Below are 23,949 nucleotides of genomic sequence, written 5' to 3' on the forward strand. Positions count from 1 at the left end.
TAATAATTCTTTCCCAGCTTTAAAAAATTGTGGTCAGGGGCACCTGGGTGGCTCAGTCAGTTAAGTGTGTGCCTTTGGTTCAGGTCATGATCCCAGGGTTCTGGGACAGAGTGCCGAACAGGGATCCGTAATCAGCAGGGAGTCTGCTTCTCCCTCTGCCTGCGACTCCCCACGTGTGCACGTCCGCACCCTCTTTCTCTGGCAAATAAATAAATAAAATCTTTAAAAAAAAATGTGGTCAAAAACACATACATAAAAGTTACTATCTCAACTCAATTAGGTGTACAGTTCAGTATTAGTATTACTGTGCAACAGGGCAACAATTTTTAAATCGTTTCTTTTTCATCAAGATTCTGGGGACACCTGGCTGCCTCAGTTGATAGAGTATACAACTCTTCATCTCAGGGTTGTAAATTGGAGCCCCACGTTGGATGTAGAGATTACTTTAAAAAAAGGGGGGGGGACGCCTGGGTGACTCAATGGGTTAAACCTCTGCCTTCAGCTCAGGTCATGATCAGGGAGTCCTGGGAGTCCTAGGTTAGAGCCCCACATCGAATCCGGCTCTCTGCTCAGCAGGGGGCCTGCTTCCCTCTCTCTCTCTGCCTGCCTACTTATGATCTCTCTGTCAAATAAATAAATAAAATCTTAAAAAAAAAAAAAGTAGTACACTAAAGGGGTTGAGTTGGACTATTAGTTCTTATTTTCTCTGATCTACCATCTTTGGGTGCCTGGATAGTGCATTTGGTTAAGTGTCCTACTCCTGGTTTCTGCTCAGGTCATCGTCTCAGAGTCATGGGATCAAGCCCCACATTTGGCTTTGCACTAGGTACAGGGTCTGCTTAGGACTCTCCCTCCCTCTGCCCCCCCCCGCCCCCGCCAAATAAAAGGAGGGGCGTGGCTCAGTCAGTTAATCATCTTGACCCTTGATTTGGCTTAGGTCTTGAGGCTCAGGTTGTGATCTCCTAGGATCAAGCCCCATGCTGGGCTCTATGCTCTCAGTAGGGAGTCTGCTTCTCTCTCTCTCCCCTCCCCCCACTCATGTGCTCACTAGCTCTCTCTCTCTAAAATAAATCTTTGAAAAAAAAAAAAAGAAAATAAAATAGAGAAATCTTTTTTAAAAAATCCTGATCTGCCATCTCATCTCCTGTTTAGTTATCTTTCCATATGCTTATATACATATCTAAGTAAGAGGCATCCCATTTTCGGAGGTGGTCAGGAGAGGCATATAGGGAATGCAAAAATACATTTTTAAAAATCTCTGTTCTGCAGCACCTGGGTGGCTCAGTGGGTTAAAGCCTCTGCCTTTGGCTCAGGTCATGATCCCAGGGCTCTGGGATCGAGTCCCGAGTAGGGCTCTCTGCTCACCAGGGAACCTGCTTCCTCCTCTCTCTCTGCCTGCTTCTGATCTCCGTCTGTCAAACAAATAAAATCTTTAAAAAAAATTAAAATAAAATAAAAATCTCTGTTCCTGGGACAGCCAGGTGGCTCAGTTTAAGTGTCCAACTCTTGGTGTCAGCTCAGGTCTTGGTTTCAGAGTTGTGAGTTCAAGCCCTGCATTGGGTTCTGCACTGGGTGTGGAGCCCACTACCAAAAAACAAACAAAAAAACACCTCTGTTCCTCCATCATCCCCAAATGCCTATACCCTCAAAGCAATTCTCAAATCCCCATTAAGTACTCCCCTTCTCTTCTCCATACAGCTCTCTATTGGGGGGTGGAGTGGGGTGCAGGACTCTCACTCTGCCTTTAGCCCCTCCTGTTTCCCTGGCAGTGCTGTCAGTATTGGGCAACAAACTGCTAGATGTAGCAGCAGCAATTTACATATGGTAGCCAAGCTAGGGTGCAGCTTTCTTTGGGCAGAACTGCTAACTCTTTTATGTATCTTTCTAGTTTGAACCCAATGTTCCAGGCCTATCAATGTTAAATATTTGCCTAGTGGCTTCTACCTTCAAAGACACAGGGAACCATGTACACAGAAGTCCAGAGGCAGCAAAAATTCCCCTCGGTGTGGAGAAAGGGCTCTACAGACACAGATGGGGCCCAGCTACAACAACTGAGACCCTGGACAAAGCATCTAATCCAAACACAAGGGTTCATTCTACTTTCCCATAATACTCATGCATTACTGCTCAAATTTGGCATGTTCTAAGACCACCAGTTCCGCCTTAGTTTCCCGGCCCTGCCATAAGGCCAAATCTGTCTCATCTAGTGAGTCACTACTGCTCTTCTCTCCAAATGCATTTTGATTTCAGCCCACTTGTGCAGCTCATCAGGGCTGCACCATATGTTGGTACCATGTAGGCAGAATGTGACTAATTTTTTTCTAAAACACTGTCAGAGTCACTTTTAAAATTACCTTATAATCTTGATGTCTCTAAAGACTCAGTTCTCTAATGCATAACCTTCTGGAAATGACTTTATAATTATTTTTCTGAGCACTCAGGAGATTCTTTAGAATTTTCACTCCCATTTTTCAAACAAGGGAACAAAAGTAAAGAAAACGGATTAAGCCACCCAAGTTTCACCACCAACCAGTGAGGCTTGTACTTTCTGCAGTCACAGCACTCTATTTGGTAAAATAAATCAGTCTGTAAAATGCTTTTTTGTGGTGGTGGTGGTGGGGTTTCAAATACTACTTTGTTTTTATTTATTTTTTTAAAAGATTTTTTTTTTAAGATTTTATTTATTTATTTGACAGACAGAGATCACAAGTAGGCAGAGAGGCAGGCAGAGAGAAAGGAGGAAGCAGGTTCCCCGCCAAGCAGAGAGCCCAATTCGGAGGCTCGCTTGATCCCAGGACCCTGAGATCATGACCGGAGCCGAAGGCAGAGGCTTAACCCACCGAGCCACCCAGGTGCCCCAAAAGATTTTCTTTATTTATTTGACAGAGATCACAAGTAGGCAGAGAGGCGGGGTGGGGGTGGGGGTGGGGTGGGGGAGGAGCAGGCTCCCCGCTGAGCAGAGAGCCCAATGCAGGGCTCAATCCCAGGACCCTGTGATCATGACCTGAGCCAAAGGCAGAGGCTTTATCCCACTGAGCCACCCAGGTGTCCCTGTTTTTATTTTCTGAGGTGATTATTAAAATTTAGATATCAGGGATGCCTGGGTGGCTCAGTCGTTAGGTGGTTGCTTTCGGTTCAGGTCATGACCCCAGGATCCTGGGATCAAGACCCACAGTGGGATCCCTATTCAGTGGGGAGCCTGCTTCTCCCTCTCCAACTCCCCCTGCTTGTGTCCATCCCCCACCCCGGCAAATAGATAAAATCTTTAAAAATAATAATAATAAAATAAACCTCAGAAAACATAACTACTTGCAGCTAATTCTGATGACGAAATGGTCTCACAGTATCCATCTGGGTTGTTTTAAGAGAGGGCTGAATGAGCCACAGACCACAAATGTTTTTCTAATCAGCAGAGATCATAAACAGGTAAAACTAACATTCTGAGAGTAGAAAAGATATTTGACTTCCCTACTCTGGACAATTGGCCTCTTCACCAACAATAAAGATTGCTGGATTTGATCATTAAATTTGTCCCAAGAAGGTTTCTTAAATTTTCCATTTCAGGTTATACATTTTCATTCAAGTAACTGGGGTGGTAGTGTGACCGTCACTGCACTAAGATCTTTCCGTCCACTAGTAACATCCGTTAGTGGGTAGTATTGCAAAATATAAAAAAGGATCTCAAGTATCTTCTCAATAATGAAAACAGCACATGCCCCAGGAATCCAGCTATCCCAATTTTAGAAATACAGCCTTCAAATACACTTGTATCTGATGTACACAAAGCATGCAAAGGGGCGTTAATGTGAACTTTGTTTATATTAGCAAACATTGGAAACATACATGTCCATCAGCTGGGTGCTGCACTGCAATGGAATGCCTCAGCTATAAAAAAGACTAAGGCAATTCCAATACACTACATTAAGCACTGATCAAGATTATATTTACACAGTAAGAAAGAAATTACACATGGCTTGTACAGGAACAAAATCAGTCTGGAAGGATAAAAAAGAAACTGTTAACAAGGCTACAGAAGTGGAATATTGGCTGAATTGTTTGAATATGGAATATTTCTGGAATACCTATTCTACAAATAAAACTATTAAAGAAAATTTGAAACTATGAGGAACACAGTAAAGAAAAATCCCAACTCCTATTCTAATCCAAAACAAACACTTTGTTTTGCATTTTCTCCTGCTCTGTCTGAAACTTCTGTGTGGAAAAAGCCATTGTCCAGGTAAAGCAGCATCCACACCACATGTGAGTGGGGCAAGGACATTATACCATTTGAAATTATCCCAGCAACTCAACTGATGTTCACACAGCTTGGACTGTAAACCTTATGGCTGGCCTATTTACAAAGTTTGGAGCTATTTTCAATCACTCAGCTGTATATCTATGTGTACATTTTCTTCAATCAACCTTTCCTGCCAGGCAGAGTGCAACATTAGCTGGCTTCCAGTAAGAAAGGCAAGGGACAGGGTGAGATAATATGTCAAAACAAGTTCTATAAATACAGCTTTTGGCCTAGTATCTCAAAAAGGAATCAAATCAGCTTCAAGCTTAAACAGAAAAATCCTACAGTCCTGCAATATCGGTGCTTAAAGGCTCTAGAGAACAGAAGAGGCCAGGGATCTGGAATCTTGCTTCTCACACCGTATCTTGTCTCTCCCTCCCTAATCTCTGAGGGAGGTTAAGATCAAATTGCAGGTATCACTCCAAGTCATCCTTTCCCCTTATCTTACCCCCACACTACCCAAACATCAAGATCATTTCACTGAACTCACTCCCAACTCTTAGGCAGACAGGCCCAATACACATGACATACAACAGCCCCTCCTCAGCACCTAGCATCTACCTTCCATCATCTCCAAAACCCTTGACCAAGAAGCCAAGAACCCTGCCTGTACCATCTGCCCCAACCCCACCCCAAACACATGGGCACTCAAGCAGGATGCTTCCATATGGTCTTGTCTCGGGGAAGTTTATTTTGTTTTGCTAAATAGCAGTAAACTTTATTTAATCTTTCTGTTCTTAACACCACAATCCTACAAAACAATTTTGCTGTGGAGATGCTTTCTGAGATGGCTAGGATATCTGCCAGAAAATACAAAACTTACCCCTCTGCTTCAGCGAATCAGTTTCGCATAGCTTGATTCATCCCAAAGGATACACAGCCCTGGGGCAAATTCTAAATATCTCCTTAATACTGTCACTTTTTAAAAAAGTGACTTCCAATTATCATGCTTTCATCACTCTTGAACTGTGCTCCTAAAAGTGTTCCTCACATTTAAATATCCATTTATATGATCTTCACCTCCTTCAAATCACTATTTAAAAAAAAAAAAAATCCCACTGTTCCACAAAATTAAACTTGAAGTACTTTGACTTCATTTTTTAAAAAACAAGCTCTTCATAAAATGGGAACTCTGTCAATCAAAAATGCATATAGAAAACATCCTCTATATATACTGAGAACTAGGAGAGGTCACAAAAAAGGCCCAATCCCTGTCCTTAATGAGTTTTCAGGCTTGTTCAGAAAACATGACTTACACACAAAAAAGAACAAGAACCACAAAGGACAGCATACACCCAAGGAAAAGCATACATGCCAAGGGAAAATCTGCCATCAATCTGAGAAAGACTAAAACGTCTCAGGAGACCCAATTCCTATTTCCCCGTCTATCTCCAATTTTTGTGCTATTCAATCACACTGTCTATGAGAGAGTAACATTTTTGCTACCCTCCACTGAAATTACTCAACCCACCAATAATTCTCCCATCATCATTCTTTTTGAACAGATCTCCCTATTACCCAGTTACACTCACAGAGATCAGTTAATGGATGAGGCAAAACCTGCCGATCCCCCCTCTTCTCATACTCCCCGTCAAAACATCTCCTGATGATATGAAGGGCAGGTAACAAGAGTTAAAGAAGCTGAAGTTAATTCTGCTTCCAATATCTTCTGTAAACAGGCAGACACTAGCAGAGATTAAACTGGTAATTCTGGGGATACTCCATGAACTTGCCATTTGCTTTGTAGCTTTTTATCATCAATAAATGAGTTAGCTGACAGAGAGCTGCAAAACCAAAGTCATAATCATTTTCATAAGGAAATCCTAAAATTAAGATGGGTTAGATTAATTCATAATTCAATAATCCCAAATATTCCATATATGTTAATAAAATTAATAAACAAGTATTTACTATAAACCTTATAACATGCCCTACATTCAGACACTGGAGTCACACCACCACTTTATAAGCCCAATTTTTCTGCTTACTAGCCAGGAAAACCAGGGACAAACTGTTTAACTTTGTTATACCTGCTTCTTCACGTGGAAAACTGTCTATATGACAGTATCTGCTTTATAGGGTATTTGTTAGAATTGAGGGATTTACATACATAAGGCATTGAGAACAGCACCTGGCACACACAAAGTGCTCAATCAATGTTTGCTATCATGAACAGACACTAATGCTGGTGCCTATACTGAAAAAGGATGAGTCCCGGAAGTTTTACTCTTTAACAAGATAATTTTATCTTTACAGAATGGAATACCTAAGACTCTACAGAAATATTTTTATTAAAAGGTGGGCTGGGGCGCCTGGGTGACTCAGTGGGTTAAGTCTCTGCCTTCAGCTCAGGTTATGATCCCAGGGTCGTGGGATCAAGTCCCACATCAGGCTTTCTGCTCAGCAGGGAGCCTGCTCCCCCCCACCACCATCTGTCTTCTGCCTACTTGTGCTCTCTCTCTCTGCCAAATCAATAAATAAAATCTTTAAAAAGGTGGGTTGTTGGGGTGCCTGGGTGGCTCAGCCATCAAGCAGCTACCTTCAGCTAAGATCATGATCCCAGAGTCCTGGGATAGAGCCCTACATCGGGCTCCCTGCTCAGTGGGAAGCCTGCTTCTCTGTCTCGCACTCCCCATGCTTGTATTTCCCTCTCTCACTGTGTCTCTGTCAAATAAATATATAAAATCTTATAAATAAATAAATAAATGAATGAATAAGAAAAGGTGGACTGTTGGAACACCTGGGTGGCTCAGTCAGTTAAACGTCTGACTCTTGTTCAACAGCTCAGGCCTTGATCTCAATGTCGTGAGTTCAAGCCCCATGTTGGGCTCCACACTGGGAGTGGAGCGTACTTTAAGGGGAAAAAAAGAAAAGGTAAGAAAGCAATGACTGGCTGACCCATCTTCAACCTCCAACTATGACTGTTAGCAACCGGTTTAAGCATAATCTTCATTAGGAAATACTGAACATCTTTTTTTTTCCCCTTTTTAAAGATTTTATTTATTATTTGACAGAGACACAGTGAGAGAGGGAAATACAAGCAGGGGCAGTGAGAGAAAAAGAAGCAGGCTTCCCACTGAGCCCAATGTGGGGCTCCATCCCAGAACCCTGTGATCATGACCTAAGCGGAAGGCAGAGGCTTAACAACTGAGCTACCCAGGCACCCTGAACCACTTGTACTAAGAGCATTTACTTATTTATTTGTAAACATTTATTACCTCCATCACACCCTCCAAAAATTGTGGAAGCTTTCAAAATACATGCACTGAAAAAAAATAAATAAATAAAACGAGACCAGGGAAATTATATATATATATTTCTTAAAATATCAAAAACAAAGGGAAAACATAAATTGAGACATGGTAGCCAGTGTCCTTTACTGAAGTTAAGCTGTAAAATCAAAAAGCTGCCACTGATTTTAATCTCCAACAACAGCCCTGACAGAGGGTGTATAGTGATTCATAGTATAAATGGGAAAACATCAGGATGGTAAAATGAGATGGGCACTAATAGCTGCCAAGAGAGGGAGGGGAAAGCCAATTTAAAGCCACACTCAACAGAATTTTAGAAAATCATTAAGTATGCAGGACCTACCAGAGGCTCCTCATCAGGTCTCAAACTCCAAACAAATACATATGCCAAAGCCAACAATGGACAAGTCACTAAACAGATTCCTAAAGTGATTCAAAGCCAGAATCTATCAGCAAATAGTCACATGAACTCTCCAACCATACCACACAGCCATAGGAAAAAGCTGCCTCAGGGAACTGTGTTTCTCCAGCATTTAGTCCCTTTCTCTCTTCATCGGCCACAGCAAACAAATATGTGCAGAGAACTGTCTCATCCTTACTCAGCTGACAAGTTCTATTCCCAACTCTGCATGCTTATGACTCATGGTGGGGGAGGGGAGTAAAAGGAAAGTGTAAAACAAAGAAACAAACTTAAATTTAGACCAAAGTTGATCAAAAGTGAAGAATTCATTTCTACATAGAGTATCTCATAACAAACCAAGAAGGTGATCCTTTAAAAACAGAGTAAGGAACCCAATACTCTTTGAAAATAGCCTGAAATCTGTCTACATGTCACATCCCCTACTATTCCTTAAATAGACATGACACCAAAAAACATTGCAAGCCCTCTGTAAGGCCAAACTTTACAAAGCACTCTGAATCCACCCAACACAGCATAGAACACTAGCTACAAAGCCCAAAACAGGGCACTTCCCACAGTTCCTTTCCCAGCAAAGAGCTGCGTTAAGTGACTTAGCTCCTACTACATCCTCTTCCAAAAAGATGTGTACAAAATCGTTTCTTAAGGAGGTGGAGGTGTCTCAGTCTTTTCTACTCAAATTTTGTATCAGGAAATTTGTGTGCCAAACAAGGAATTCATTTCTACCCCGAAGAACTGATCTTTGACATCAGTAAAAAATAAAAGGAAAAAAAAAAGACTATTTCTTTGAAAAGTTAAGTTTCTAAAAGAACCCAAAGACCATTTCTGACCCTGTATTTTTACCAGTTTGGCTTTCCTCCCTAAAACATACTTCATTAAATAATACAAATTTTGCCTCCTTGTCCCATCCCCAAGATCCTGAAACATTCTCTACAATTTAAAATTGACAAAACAGAAAAGACAAACAGATCACCTCTTTCACTCGAAAACCTCAGGCCTCCACAGAAATGTACACAGACAGACAGATGGACGCACGTTAAGAACACAAACTGCATGCCCTGCTCAGGCCTGAGCCAATATGGGTGCACAGGGCAGCTACGCCGCCTAGCTAGTGGGCTGCTCCTGCTGTTGCTGTACAAATATAGAAAGCTGAAAAGTGGAACAGCAGCTTCAGCAGAACAGATTCTGCTCCGTGCTCAGAGAGGGAGGAGCAGGGACCTGAACAGCTTTACCCATACATGGTTGCTGAAAGGGGGCCATTAGTAAAAGCCCAATTATCTCACACACATGCATTCTGCTCACATGCTCCAGACAAAAACCAGAAACACACAGGCTGGTACTTGAAGAAGGGTTTGAGAGATTCTATTTCAGTCAAGGAACTTCGCAATAATCTCAGTCACTTACACCAAGAATCCCCCAGCATGGAAACAGAAAAGACAGTGTGAAACTTTACTAGGTCAGATTCTCACTAGATCAACAGTAGCCGTGAGGCTTAATTTATCATTTAGATTATTAAACTGAACATGAGAAAAAAGGTTATTTCCTATTTGTGTGAACACCCTAAACCTTCACTGGCCCTTTGCTGTTTTCAGAATCAAGATCTCATTCCAACTTTAAGACTATGTTTTAGGGTCGGGGTGGGGGGCAGGGAGGGAAGAGACAGCAGATAGTACAAGTCAAAATAAATTCTCATGTAATTTCTTTTTAAAAGATTTTATTTATTTATTTGACAGAGAGAGATCACAAGTAGGCAGAGAGGCAGGCAGAGAGTGAGAGAGAGGGAAGCAGGCTCCCCGCTGAGCACAGAGCCCCATGCGGGACCCAATCCCAGGACCCTGAGATCATGACCCGAGCCGAAGGCAGCGGCTTAACCCACTGAGCCACCCAGGCACCCCTCTCATGTAATTTTTAAAAAGCTTTATTTTTTTATTTCAGGGGGAGGGGCAGAGGGAGAGAATCTCAAGCAGACTCCTCCACCAGGTGTGGAACCCAATGCGGGGGTAGATCTAATGACCCCAAGATCAGGACCTGAACCAAAATCACGAGTCAACTAATTGAGCCACCCAGGTGCTCCTCTGATTTAATTTTTAAAACCGTAATTTCCCAAGATGCTGGTTCATATAACCAGAAGCCAAATATTTTTTTTTTTCCCAAAAATTACTTCGCTTAGAACCATTCATCCAGATTCATCTCAATGTGAAGTGTATCAAAAGCTCAATTTCTGGCCAGAGTGAGCTCTCCCAAGATTAAAAAAATGCATGGCTGATTGGTTCAAAGGATGCCCTACTGTAGCTTGTAATGAATCCATCGAGTATTAACCAAGTACTGTCTTATTCAGTTTTACAAAGGCCATAGTACAAACAACAACCATAATCACTGACTCCCAACACTTAATACCTAGTCCTGAGGCGAGATTAATACATGAGATAATAAAGGCTGATACCATCTGACTAGTGCTAAAGTGTGGGGTACCAACCATAAACACTATACAAATTCAGAAAAAAACAGGAGAGACAGACCTAGATGTTCTTCCATAGGTCCCACCTACCAGCACTTCCACTAAGGGCACCCACCATTATCTTAAACATGAGGTTATAGTATTTGAACTAGATGATTTCTAAGGTCCCTCCATTTCTGAAATTCCTTGAGTCTGTAATTTAAAACTGTAAAGTTAAAAAAAAAAAAGTATAGTTTTTGCCGACTTCAGAGAAAATATATTCTAAAAAAAGACAAATGAATTCAGACCGTAACTCAGCATCCACTCTAACATCATCACTCTTACCGTACTTTTAGGATCATATTCTTGTATCTCAGATATCTCTGCCTAGCCTTTTGAGGGAATTTTACATCACCTTTAAAAGAAGGAGAAAAAGGGGGGAGGGGTGCCTGGTGGCTCAGCCAGGTAAATGTCCTACTCTTCTTGATTCTGGTTCAGGTAATGCTCTCAGAGTCTTGAGGCTGAGCCCTGCGACAGGCTACACACTGGGCAGGAACCTGCGTAAGATGATATTTCTCTCCCTCTCTCCCCCACCACTGCCCCTTGACCCACCCCCATGCTCTCTTAAAAAAAAGAAAAAAAAATGTTGATGTTGATATATTCTGAGATCTTTGATTACAAAATACTGCCAGTCATTCGGCCATGAAGGAGAGCTCCAAAGAAGACAGCCCTGCCTTGTTCCTTCCCATCACTGAATTGTCTGATATATATGTGTGCATGAGCCCAAGCTTACGGGGTATAAATACACAAATACACTAGGAAGCCCCCCAGGAAGGCATTTTCTCTGAAACTTAAGAAAACTCTTCAAATTATCCAGAAAAAACATATCTGCCATAATTACTTGTTCTAATATATTTTATCAGCAAACTAACCATTTGGAATTTTGACATTTTTCCTTTGCCCCTTGTAGGTAATGTAGTGATGATGAACAAAAAATGCTAAATGACAGCAAACCTGATCTCTCAATCCCACTACCTAGATCTCCTAGTGCAAGGCAGAGCCTTGTCTACACTGTCTGATATACTGAAAAAGAACACATCAGGATTCTAGTAGAGGCACCACAGGCACTTTTCATGTCCAACAAAAGAGACATGCAAGTGTTCAACATTTTAAGAGATTAAAAATCTCTTTATTATACACAGTGGTTTAAATGTATTTAGTTTTTCTGAGCAGCCTGTTTTGACTTCCCAAAAAGTAATTTATTATGAAATTAATATGCTGCACAGCTTTAATTATTTATTACATACTTTACTGAGGTTATTTATGTGAGGACAAGGAGGTAAAAATAAAGAACACAATGCAAAAGACCACAACTGTCCATACCAAGGTGATTACAGTATAACCTCAAAATCAAAATGACTATCAACACCTATAGTGTGGCCTTGCGCTAGTTATTTCTTTCTCATTTCCCCCTTCCTCAAGTGAAATACAGTACAACAGCAGTCTGTATCTAAGGATTCAGAATTCATGGATAGTTCATGGATATTCCATAAACTCCCTTATATTATGTGCAAAATTTTACATATATATGTAAATTTATGCACAGCTGACCCTTGAACAACATGGGTTTAAACTGCACAGATCCACTTACTTCATTTTTTTTGATACAGTATAGTACTATAAATACATCTTCTCTTCCTTATGATTTTCTTAGTAACATTTTTTCTATAGTTTAAGAATTCAGTATGTAATACATATACAAAATATGTGTTAAATATTTATGTTATCAGTAAGGCTTCCTAGTCAACAGCAGTCTATTAGTAAAGTTTCTGGAGAATCAAAAAAGTTTTAAGTGGGTTTTCTACTGTGCCAGGTCAGCACATTCCTAATCTCTGCGTTGTTCAAGGGTCATATTTTACTTCTGTTTACAGGGAAACAGGTCCATAACTTTTTACCAGATTTGAATTCAAAAGGGGGTCCATGACCCAAAATAGATTTAACACTAAACAATATACAGTATGTTCCACCTTTTTTTTTTTTTAAAAAGTATGTTCCACTTCTAACATCCTTTTATCTCTTGTTCTTCCTGGTCCAAAAAGGGAGTCCTCATGACTAAACCCAGTCAAGAATAAACAAGTTACCTTGGCCAAAAATTACTCAAAATAACATATATTTATTCAAAGTAAACCTGAATTGTTTTCAGATGACAGAATAACATTACAATACTTTATTTTTATTTTTTCAGTATTCCAAGCATTATAACACTTAAAAAAAAAAAAAAGTTCTCAAGCAAACATTACCACTATAGCTCATCTCAGGAGGCTTAACATGAGACCAGAATTCCCAGGTGTGTTAGGGATTTCCCACTATATAGCTCTTCTCATACTAGGTGCACTTTTTTAAAAGGGAAAAGCTTATAGTATCCTACTTCTAATTCTATCCTGTAGCAAAGAAAATAGTAAGAGACAAGCACAGAGCAAAAAAACCAGAGCATGGAAGACTGATAACAGGCAATCAAAGAAACTACCCATCCTGTTAGCAAGAGACAATATATTGAGAATGGCCACTGCCTAATATCTCAATTTGTAAAAGGTATATTAGACAAAAGAAGAAATCAGCTTCCATCTAAGACAATAAGGGGAAAATGTGTCTGTTGCTGAACAATTTAAGCCTAAAATTTTTAGGTTCTCATGGCAACCTAAGTCATCACACTGCACATACTGTATATAAAGCACATATTTAGAGGCTTAACTAGTAAACTCAAAATGTGACATATGTGCAATGTGGGCGACTACATTATTCTGGGAACTTTAACTTTAAAATCTTCCAACTTTATTCTGCAGCCCCAAAGATGATATAATAGAGTCAACTATGCAGAAGGTGCAAGCTCAAGGAAGAGGTACCAAGAACATAAATAGAAGCAAAGAGATGAAAGACAAGAAAATTCAGGCTATCGGAAAAAGTTTCTGAACATGACTCCCCTACTGTGAATCAACCTGTAAATGGAGGCTTAAAAAAACAAGATTGCTAGTGAGGATATGTATCAAGATAGCATTTGGGACACTCTTTCATGTAGGCCCAGACAAAGAGGACATGGTCACAGACCAGACAGACAGCTTGGTAAATATGGCATCGACTGAAACGCCCCCTGGAGAGACCAGGGTTCTCTTTCTCTCTGTTCTCAAGGAGCTCATGGACTGTGGCTGCTTAGAATCAAGAAGTAATTTTCTGGGACACCTGATAGCTCTGTCGGTTGAGCACCCAACTTGATTTTGGCTCAGTTCATGATCTCAGGGTCATGAAATCAAGCCCCCATACAGAGCTCCATAATAAATGGGGAGTCTGCTTGAAATTCTCTTTCTCCCTCTCCCTTGCACTCTCTCTCAAATAAGTAAATCTTTAAAAAAAAAAAAAAATCAAGTAATTATCAGAGCCAAAAGGATGGCTGCAGGGCATGAGAGCTGGGAGAGAATGACTAGATTTTAAAAAGGGGGTGGTGGGAGGAGATGACAATCTTTAATGTCACATCATGTCTCACCAGGGAACCAAATAAAGCTGTAACATCCACTTTTCTGATCTCTTAAATGACCCATAAGAGGGTTACCTCCACCTATCTGCCAATAGGAACTTCAGTATGATCCATGCATTTCCTTAGAAAGACTTGAGGATGCTGTGAATGCTACCTACATTACAATCACATTTCCATGCCACTTCTGTTACGGGTAAATTACTCCTATTTTTTGGTAAAGAAACAGGTAAACAGTTTAGTTAAGGTACACAAAAAAATACCTTACATCAGGGCAGTTAATAGATGTGTCCACTTTCATAACTCTCTCAACCTAAGAACTTCTAGAATGAGATACTGAATTTACAACATTGATTTAATGGTTAAAAATTATACTACCACATTGAAAAGGAGTGGCTACAAAAATAATTTCATTATTGCTATGAGATTGGGCCTCAACAAGTAAGAAAAGCACAGGAAGGGGCGCGGGGGGAGGGGGGGTGACTCAGCCTATTAAGCATCTGCCTTCAGCTCAGGTCATGTCCTGAGATAGAGCCCTGCATTAGGCTCCCTGTTCAGCAGGGAACCTGCTTCTCCCTCTCCCTCTGCCTGCCACTCCCTCTGCTTGTGCTCTCTCTCTATGTGTCAAATAAATAAATACAATCTTTAAAAATAAAAAAATTAAGAGTACAGGAAAAGAGCACAGCATCTGCAGTGTGGACTGGTAGACCAGCATTGTGCTAATACTTAATAGATGGATGACCTAAATAAGTTACTCTTCTCTGTGAAGTTCCTAACACCCCAAGTTTTCTTGTCTACCAAATGGTAAGGATGCAACCATATCTCTCTTCTTCCATCCCACCCGTCTGTCTGTCTCTCCTCCCTCCCCTGTCAATATGAAGTCTAACAATTTCTTTCATTACACTATAATTTGGCATATTTTCTCATCAAGAAAGATTTTGCAAATGAACTTTTGTGCGAAAAATTCACTGGTCAAATTAAGAGCCAGAATAACTAAGTATGTTTTTAGAATAAAAAGGAAAAGGGCACAGGGCATAAAGTTAGGATCAGAGATTTTTTTTAAGAGCCAGGCCATACCTACTAATGACTAAAATATTTGATTACCTTAATTACCTTGGCTGCACAACAAGTGCTGGTGGTCATGAAATTCCAATATTAAAAACTCAGCCACACATTTTCATTATAGCATTCTCTACTGTGTTGAAGTCAAGACAGCAAAAGACTGCCAACAGCATTTTCACTTTAATTTTCTGGTAAGACAAAAAGAAAAGTTAATCTTGGAGCCAAATTCTCCATTTTTAGGTATGGTAAATTCTTCGAGGAAAAAATATCTGTGTTTTGAGAAACTGAAAACATTTCTGTATATCTTAGAAAATATGCAAGTGTGCTTTTCTTAAAAGGTATTAAAAAAAAATCTCAGGCTAATAATTTTTTTTTAAGGAGGCTCTACAGCTTGAACTAATGACCCCAAGATCAAGAGTCACGTGCTCCACCGCCTAAGGCAGCTAGGCACCCCTGAAGCTTATAATCTTAGATGTTTACCTATTACTACCTTTCAAGCAATTGTGAAAGAGGAGAAGTGAAATAAAAGCTCTAACCCTCTCTGACAAAGGCATTTGATGACTGGCATACTAAGCAACAGAACAGCCAAAAAACAGACCAGAAACTGCTTTTTTGGCATACGTGATTAATAATTGCTTTAAAAATGTTGGTTCGGAACCCAAAACTCACTTTATATGTAAATGAACCTACTCTATACAAAAGCATTCATAAATGCACCACAAAAATACAAACCCACTTGCCTATTTGGCTTTGATTTTGCTTTTAAAATATATTGAGGCCTCTTTGGATACTCTAGCTTATAATCAATTTCATCTTATTTAGCATCTTATAAAATACTTTAAGCTGAATATAGTATTTATCAATCTCTTCCCTTCCACCCCTTAGAAGATAAACTTGTTCCAAATATGGCATTGCCTTTTCAAAGTTGTAGGGTTTAGGCAGGACATAATTCTTTTAAAGAATTATCTGCCTTGTCACGACTGACAAGCAAGACTTAAATGGAGCTAAAGAGGTTAATGAAAAACATTCAGGTCTGGTTTTTAACTGCTATTTTATTAGAGGAGAAAAATAAAGCATATAAGCTTTAAAATTTCCCACAGAAAACTATCTTCTCTGAACTCAGGCAGTGGGGTTCTTGCTAACTGAAGATATAACCACACCTGAGGGAAGAGGCAGAGGCTGCCTGCCCAAGATGGTGAAGGGACTCCTTTGCTGGGTAGAAAGTTTCTCTGCATAAACTCTAAGGTCCTTTCCTTACCTCAGAAATTGAGATTTCATTTATGAAAAGTAGAGACATAGTAAACTCAAGGTGTGAGTAGAGACAAGAGAACATTATGCTGGAAAATTTAGAAGGCCTGGGCTGGAATCTTGCTTCCGCTTTTCTATGAACCTAAGTAAGGCATTTCACTTACCTCATTTGCAAAATGAAAGGATTAGAGAAGAAAAATCTCTAAAGATTCTAACCTTCTGAGCCTATGGCTTCCTCCTATGCCTGCCCACCTTTCCACTGCTGCACCTTACCATAATTAGGCAGCTTTTTAAAGCATCTAATTAATGGAACATAAAAATTAAAACCTTTAACTGTCTATTTCTGTCTCCTTTCAAATGTGCAAGAGCATTTTATCAAGGAGTAGTTAATGCCACACAGTTCTTGATATACTGGCTTTTCTCTGAACTCCAGTGACAGTTACACAGTGACAAGTTGTAAGCAAGGAGGCTGTTACCATGGGGACCCACTAGGATTCCTGGGGGTGGATCCAGCAGGCTTTTTTTGGGGGAGGGGGGGTGTCCAAAGCATTTTTTGATGTTCTGGATCTGGCAATTCAGAAAGCTTGATTGAATTTTTCTTCAGCAAGCTACCTTCAAGAAATATTATCATGAAGTATATACAATGTTGAAGAAATATTAGAAACTGTTTAGTGACTCTCTTGCAAAAGAATTAAATATATTCAATATATTCAAGTCTTAACCTTCCCCCATTCACAAAACAAATACAGACTCAACAGTTTCAGTGACCTATGCATGCTATTTCTTTCAAGATCACCATTTTGCTTACAATATATTTAGAATTTCTCCCATCAAGACTTCAGAGTTCTCCAAAGCAAGTTTCTATATGATTATATTAGAAATACATCAGCATACAAAATGTAGTAAGAAAAATGGATTAAAGAAGACAAACTGGACCAGAACAGAGAAGTGTACATTTAACTTCAAAGCCTGCCTCCAAAACTGCTGTGTGTGGACAAAGGGGATATATGTCAGGGAGATGAACTGCTACTCCCAGCTAAATGTGTGCTGCCACTCAGCTTCCACTGAGACCCATTCTGTTAGAAGATACCTTAAGAAAACAGATCGTTTACAAACTGATCTGTGGATCTGGTTTGTTCATAGAAGTCGGAGCAGTCAGAATTCAAAAGAAAACATTTTTCTAAGTTGTATGCTTACTGGAACAGAAGCAAGTCTTTCTCTAGGTTTTACTTAGGCCAGAGCAAAGTTACACCAGACAAATGAACATTAATAAATAAAAATAGCACTGGATTTCAATAAAGAAGTGTGCAGGCTTTTTTTTTTTAATTGCACTTGTAAATGTATCCAGAGGGTATTAAACAGAAACAGTATATGATAAAAACAAATAAATAATAAACATGGTGTCTTTCCATGATTATTTCCCGTAAATCTTAAAGGGGAAGTACAGAAGGACAAAGCCAGAGCACGGTTTTGCCGTATCAGTTTAATACCAGCCTAAAGGCTTGAAAAAAGAGAGACTCAGGCCACAGGACATGAGAGGAAGCAAACTCCTGGGTGCTTTTTCATTTTTACTACTGGTTTACAATTTCCTTGATTTTATTTTTAAATGCATTTCTTGGCCCAGAAAAGCAAGAGAGCACAGGCTGCCAACAGTATCAGATTCCCCTTTTCTTATTCTCTGGAGCTAGAGAAAACAGCCAGAATCAGGATTGTCTAAGAGCCTTCTGATTTTTTTCAGCCAATATACAATATGAGGTTTCAAGATTACAGAGGTACACAAAGGCCTGTACAGTACAAATCTTACCAACTTAATGTCTTTCAATGGGAAGCTGCTTACATTTTTTCCAGAAAACTCCTTGAAGTACTGATTATCTTCAAAAGACAATGATGTGAACAAACAAAATTCTTAGAATTACAATTTTAAAAGATTTTCTTCCTATTCCTCCGTATTGAACGGTCTCAAAACAAATTAAAGTGCCATTCAACCAAACATGGAATATTTAAAAAGTATTTATCAAGTCTCTACTTTGTCCAAGGGTCCAATACCACTGAGGACAATAAAACTTCCTCTCTGCAGAGCATTAAGCTCAATATCACACATGCACTCCATGAAGGGGCAATACTGGTTAGGTACACAGTCACAACAATTCAGTTGGCCTCCACTGTGAAATAATGTCTTCCAGTTCTTTCTACCCTGCAAATTCACTCCTTCCTGGTTGTATGCTAACCCACATTTCAAAGCTGTCTCTAGTCTCTTAATTCCTGTTCCTTAACATCACAGGTAACTTTTACATTTTTCTGGAAGAAAGTCCTTCAACTTAATAAACACCAAATGATCACAGGAAGAAAAAAATTAGAAGCCTTAAACTTAAGATCTTTCTCAGAGCTTCCCTCTCTCCCTCTTTAACATTTCTCAAAGAGAAAAACACCACTGTGATGCTCCTATTCCAGATCATTCATCAAGTTACTAACTGAGCCCAGACCAGACAGACGCCATCAACTGGGCACACAGCCACTCACCATTACCCTTTGTTTAAAGTCTCAGCTGCCATTCAACTCACATTATTGTATCCCATTCAAGTCCATCAACTTTCTTTAAGAGGAAACAATCAGGAACTAAAACAAACGTGTTACTCAACTAGAAAAGAACTTAATCCATATGCCTCACAAAAAATTATTTTAAAATGATGACTCACCTTAAGTACCTAACTGAAATAGCAGTTATTATTTTATTATCAGTCATATATGCTGAAAAAAATGAATAATCTAAGCAAAGAAACTAAATAAACTAAACAATCATTTAAAACATGTAAAAAGAAAATCTTAATCTTTTTTGGCAAAGCACCAGAGAGCGCTCTATAAACCAAAAGCTACAACATAGGTGGAAATCTATACCACAGACAGAGGAGCCAAGCCCTCAAGCAGCCTAAGGGAGTACAGGGGGGTGGGGGACGCATACTGGGGAAAAAGGGCAATCTTCCAAAGAGCCATGACCATGATCCTAGGCCTGTAAAATTCAAATGAATTTAAGAAATGTTAGATAGAGCTCTATACTCTTTTCAAAGCTTTTGGTTGTAACTAAGAGAAACCTTCAACCTAGCCTAAGCAAAAAAAAAAAAAAAAAAAAAAAAAAAGAATTAATTGAAAGGATACCAGAGTATCTCAAAGAATCCAAAGGCAGAAAGTACAACAGGCCATACTCGGGAAGGGTTTAAGCATTGAGGTTTCTAGTCTGCATGCGGATGGCTGCCTTTCTCTCCAGAAGTGCATTTCTCATCTATCCTTCTTTCAGGATGAATCTACTTAATTATCCCTCCTTGCAGACTGGCCTTCACTGCTTTCACTGCTTCCTGACACATGATTATGTTTCATGTTTTTGTTTTTTGTTTTAAAGATTTTATTTATTTTTATTGGACAGAGAGAGACCACAAGTAGGCAGAGAGGCAGGCAGAGAGGGGGGAAGCAGGCTCCCCGCTGAGCAGAGAGCCCGATGCGGGCCTCCATCCCAGGACCCTGGGATCATGACCTGAGCCACCCAGGCGCCCCTATGTTTCATGTTCTATGCTTTTAGGTTATCTGTTTGTTCTCTAAAGACTTAAATCTCAGGGTGCCTGGCTGGCTCACATGGTTAAGCATCTGCCTTTGGCTCAGGTCATGATCCCAGGGTTCTGGGATGGAGCCCCCTGCACTGGGCTCCCTCTGGCCCTCCTCCCTGCTTGTGTTCTCTCTCTCAAATAAATAAATAAAATCTTAAAGGAAAAAAAAAAAAAACAGACAGACTGACAGACTTAAATCTCAGTCATAACCTCAAATTCCTAGGAGAATGGATTTGCCCTGCTTGAGTTAAGCATCTACCTCTGGTCCAATAAGCTGTTACAAGAAGGGTTAGGTCACAGAGTATAATCATTGTAGGGACTGTGTGCCTAACTCCTCCAATGTTATATAATACACAAGGTGTCTGGCTGGCTCAGCCAGGAAAGCATGTAACTCTTGACCTCAGGGTCGTGAGTTCAAGCCCCACATTAGGCCTAAAGCATACTTAAAAAAATTTTTTTTTGGGTACACCATGGTGGCTCAGTTGGTTTAGCGAATGCCTTCAGCTCAAGTCATGATCCAATGGTCTTAGGCAGGATCGAGTCCTATATCAGGTTGCTTGCTCAGCGGGAAGCCTGCTTCTCCCTCTGCCTGCCGCTCCTCTGCTTGTGCTCTGACAGATGAATAAATAAAATCTTTAAAAAAAATTTTTTAAGTTATATAATACACTAAGCAGTAAAGCAATCTCCATGCTCAAAAAAGCTTAAAAATCTTGCTGAAACGAAAAAATGTGTCTAGTAAATGCTAAATAATATCCTACGATACAGTATTGGAATGGATGGATAGAAAAAGCTTCATGAGAAACTGTGCACTAAATGACAAACAGAAATTGGACCATGAGCAGGGAAGGGCTGACAAAAGAAAAATACAATGCTTACTCCTCTTGCTCTAGCCATCTAAGAACTACGGACTTAAGGAATAGTATTTTACCACATTAACAACCTCCAGTGAAACATCCTTGTTGAAAAACCTGCTCTAAGGCTTAAAGGGACTATATGATGACAACACAGTATTGCTTCAATATGCAGTTAATAACCAGCTAGCTGATGATGTCAGTTAAACATTTTCAAGTTGCTTGTCACCACTACCCTGACTTCCTTTCACTCTCCAGACCCCTAATATTCTTGCTCAGACAGCAGCATTCAGAATCAGGCAGGGGGCCAACAGGAGACAGAGGTGTTTCTCACTAGTAATATCCCACCAATCTAGCAACGGTAACTGGCAGCATCACACAAACAGAAATCATGCAGGAGAGAAAGAAATAGTAGCCAAACTATGTGATAGTAGTGTGGGGGGAGGGGACTGGAGGAAAAGAGGAAAGTTTTCCACACACAAAAGCTACAAGCACAAAGAAACTGGGAAAAGCCTACAGTAAATTAACTGTACAAAACAAACTAGCAAAAACTTAAAAGATGTAGACTCTTAGTTACCCCACATTATCGCCCAAGTATCACACATTCCCCCAGTCTCAGTGACAGCTTGCTTCAATCTCACAGGAAAAAAAAAAAAAAAAAAGGTAAAAGAACAATGAGAAAGTGGTGACAGTTTCTAATTTAGTGATTCTTTTGCTGAAGAGTAGCAATGTCATGTAAATGGAGACTACTGACCTTCCAAAATTAAAAGTGTAACACTCTAAAATTAAACAGCTTTGGAACCAAAAAACTTCATTTTGTATAATCCCCAAACGAAAGACATTTCCCAACTTGAAAATAAACTATCAGTGGAGTTTCAACATGGGGCAAAAGTGATATTCAACTCCATTTTGTCAAAGCTGAACACAGCTGTTAAAAGAAGAGCTGGCAGTCCACGGAGGTCAGAGAGTTAGTGAACAGTTCCTTCTAAAGCCACTCTGTACCTATGAACACATTCCAAAGTGGCATATTAAAATTAAGTGAGATCCATCAGATCTCGCTGTAGTCTCTGAACTAGAGCTCACCATTTTTCCTTGTATTTGCTACCATTATTTTCTAAATGGAAGAAAAGAAAAATCAAAATATTACAATTCAAAAGCTGTTCTGAAAGTGAGTCTATTTCCCTTAAAGTGGGGAGGTCAGCTGCTCGAGGGTTCCATCAGAACTTCACAAAGTTCTAAGATATAAAATGCTTTCATCATTTTAGAAACTGAAATAACTTATGCAGTACTCACAGTTTCCCCTAACTAGGTTTTCTCATCCCTTGAGGGGAAAAAAATTCTAATTTTAATGTTACTTTTTATATTTACAAAATCCATGTTCTCTGTATAAAAAATTTTTTTAAAACAATCAGGGGCATCTGGCTGGCTCAGTCAGTAGAGCATGGGACTCTTGATCTCAGGGTTGTGAGTTCAAGCCCCACAACAGGTATAGAGCTTACTTTAAAAAAAAGGTTAAAACAATGGTCAGTCTGAAGGAAAAAAAAAACAAAACACCCATGCCCCAATGCCTCAAAAATTTTTGATATTTATCCCTCTGTCCTAGCAGATAAAATTTTCGGGAGAATCCTTAGCAGAAAAAATGTTAAGTCAATATGAATTTTATGACACATATAAAACATTCTTGAAAAATTTTACAGTTCTGGAATTCAAGTAAGTTTAAAATGAACATATACACACACAGCCTCCATTACACAGCAGAAATTAGAAACTATATAATAGTTCTGCTGATTAATCCTGTAAGGAAACCTCTACTTTAAAGACATTTTAAGGGGCACCTGGGTGGCTCAGTGGGTTAAGCCGCTGCCTTCGGCTCAGGTCATGATCTCGGGGTCCCGGGATCGAGTCCCGCATCTCTCTCTCTCTCTGCCTGCCTCTCTGCCTACTTGTGATCTCTCTCTGTCAAATAAATAAATAAAATCTTTTTAAAAATAAAAAAATAAAGACATTTTAAGAGGCACCTGGGTGGCTCAGCGGTTAGGCATCTACCTTCAGCTCAGGTCATGATCTGAGTGTCCTGCGATCAAGCCCCACATGGGCTCCCTACTCGGTAGGGAGCCTGCTTCCCCCCCTCCCACTGCCCCTGCTTGTGTTCCCTCTTTGGAGTGCTCTCTCTGTCAAATAAATAAATAAACAAAATCTTTAATTGGGGGGGGGGACACTTTAGGAGCCCCTGGGTGGGAAAATCCATTAAATGCCTGCCTTCAGCTCAGGTCAAGCAATCCTAGAGTCCTGGGAGCCCAGTCAGGCACTGGGCTCAGGGAGTGTTCTTTCTCCCTCTGCCCCCAGCCCCTGCTTGTGCTCTTTCTCACTTGCTCTCGCGCATGCTCTATCAAATAAAATCTTAGAAAAAAAAAATTTTTTTAAAGCCAATTTCATGACAAGGACAAAGTTACAATTACCAAGAACTCATCAAGTAATTGGTCTTTATCAAATTACAAAGCTCAAATAAGGATTCTCCCTACAACATAGTTTACAAAGCAAACAACTAAACTGATTATAATTAACTCTTTGATCTACATTACTACTCTAAATATTAGAGCCCGCTTTCTCTCCCTCCATGCCTAAAACTAGTTACCTAATTAGAAAGAGACCCAGGTGATCCTATTACAAATCCAGTAATATTCTCACCTGTATTCTTCAAGTTTTCTATGAACATAGGAGAGTCCTATCAACAGATTCTCATGTGAGAAATACAGTGAAAATGAATCTAGGAAACCACGTTACGCAAGTATTCCAGAGGGAACAATGAGCTCAAAGGTTCTTTGGGGAAGGATGCCCTGTGTAGCAAAACATTTCAGATGCACAAATTGGACTTTAGGTAACAATCTTATCCCTTAAGCCAGCACAAGAAAATGTGAAACAAAATACACCCAAAAGGGGAAACAAAATGAACACTAACTTACTTACTGCCTGTTTACGTATGGCCCTGGCTAACCATTTTAACTGTGCTTTTCATTTGGTTGAACTGTGTGACTGACTCATGAGATAAATATATGCCCATTTTTACAGATAAAAAAATAACATTATCAACACTTTACCAGGCATTGCTCAGTGCTAAGCATTAGTTATCTCGATTAATTTTCACATCACCATTCCACGTTGTTATCTCCGCTTAAAGATAGAAAAACAGGACCAGAAATGTTAACGGTGACACAGTGAAGGTACCAATTTTTAAGGTCATTGACCAGAGAAGTCACACTACA

General features: G+C 39.8%; 1 protein-coding gene across 49 annotated transcripts in view; it reads right to left on the reverse strand.

Moving 5' to 3' along the window:
• CELF1 (CUGBP Elav-like family member 1) overlaps positions 1-23,949 on the reverse strand; it is a 74,935-nt gene that overhangs the window by 40,945 nt on the left and 10,041 nt on the right. For 7 of the 49 annotated variants that reach the window (XM_082747681.1, XM_082747679.1, XM_082747686.1 and 4 more), the window contains exon 2: positions 15,043-15,179. The exons of 41 other annotated variants lie outside the window; for them this stretch is intronic. The gene's annotated coding sequence lies outside the window, so the exon portion shown is untranslated. Of the gene's footprint in view, positions 1-15,033; positions 15,180-23,949 lie in introns of all 49 variants that reach the window. One more of the 49 variants, XM_082747682.1, reaches the window with a different exon arrangement.

Source organism: Mustela nivalis (assembly GCF_964662115.1).
Source record: "Mustela nivalis genome assembly, chromosome: 9".
Lineage (NCBI taxonomy): Eukaryota > Metazoa > Chordata > Mammalia > Carnivora > Mustelidae > Mustela > Mustela nivalis.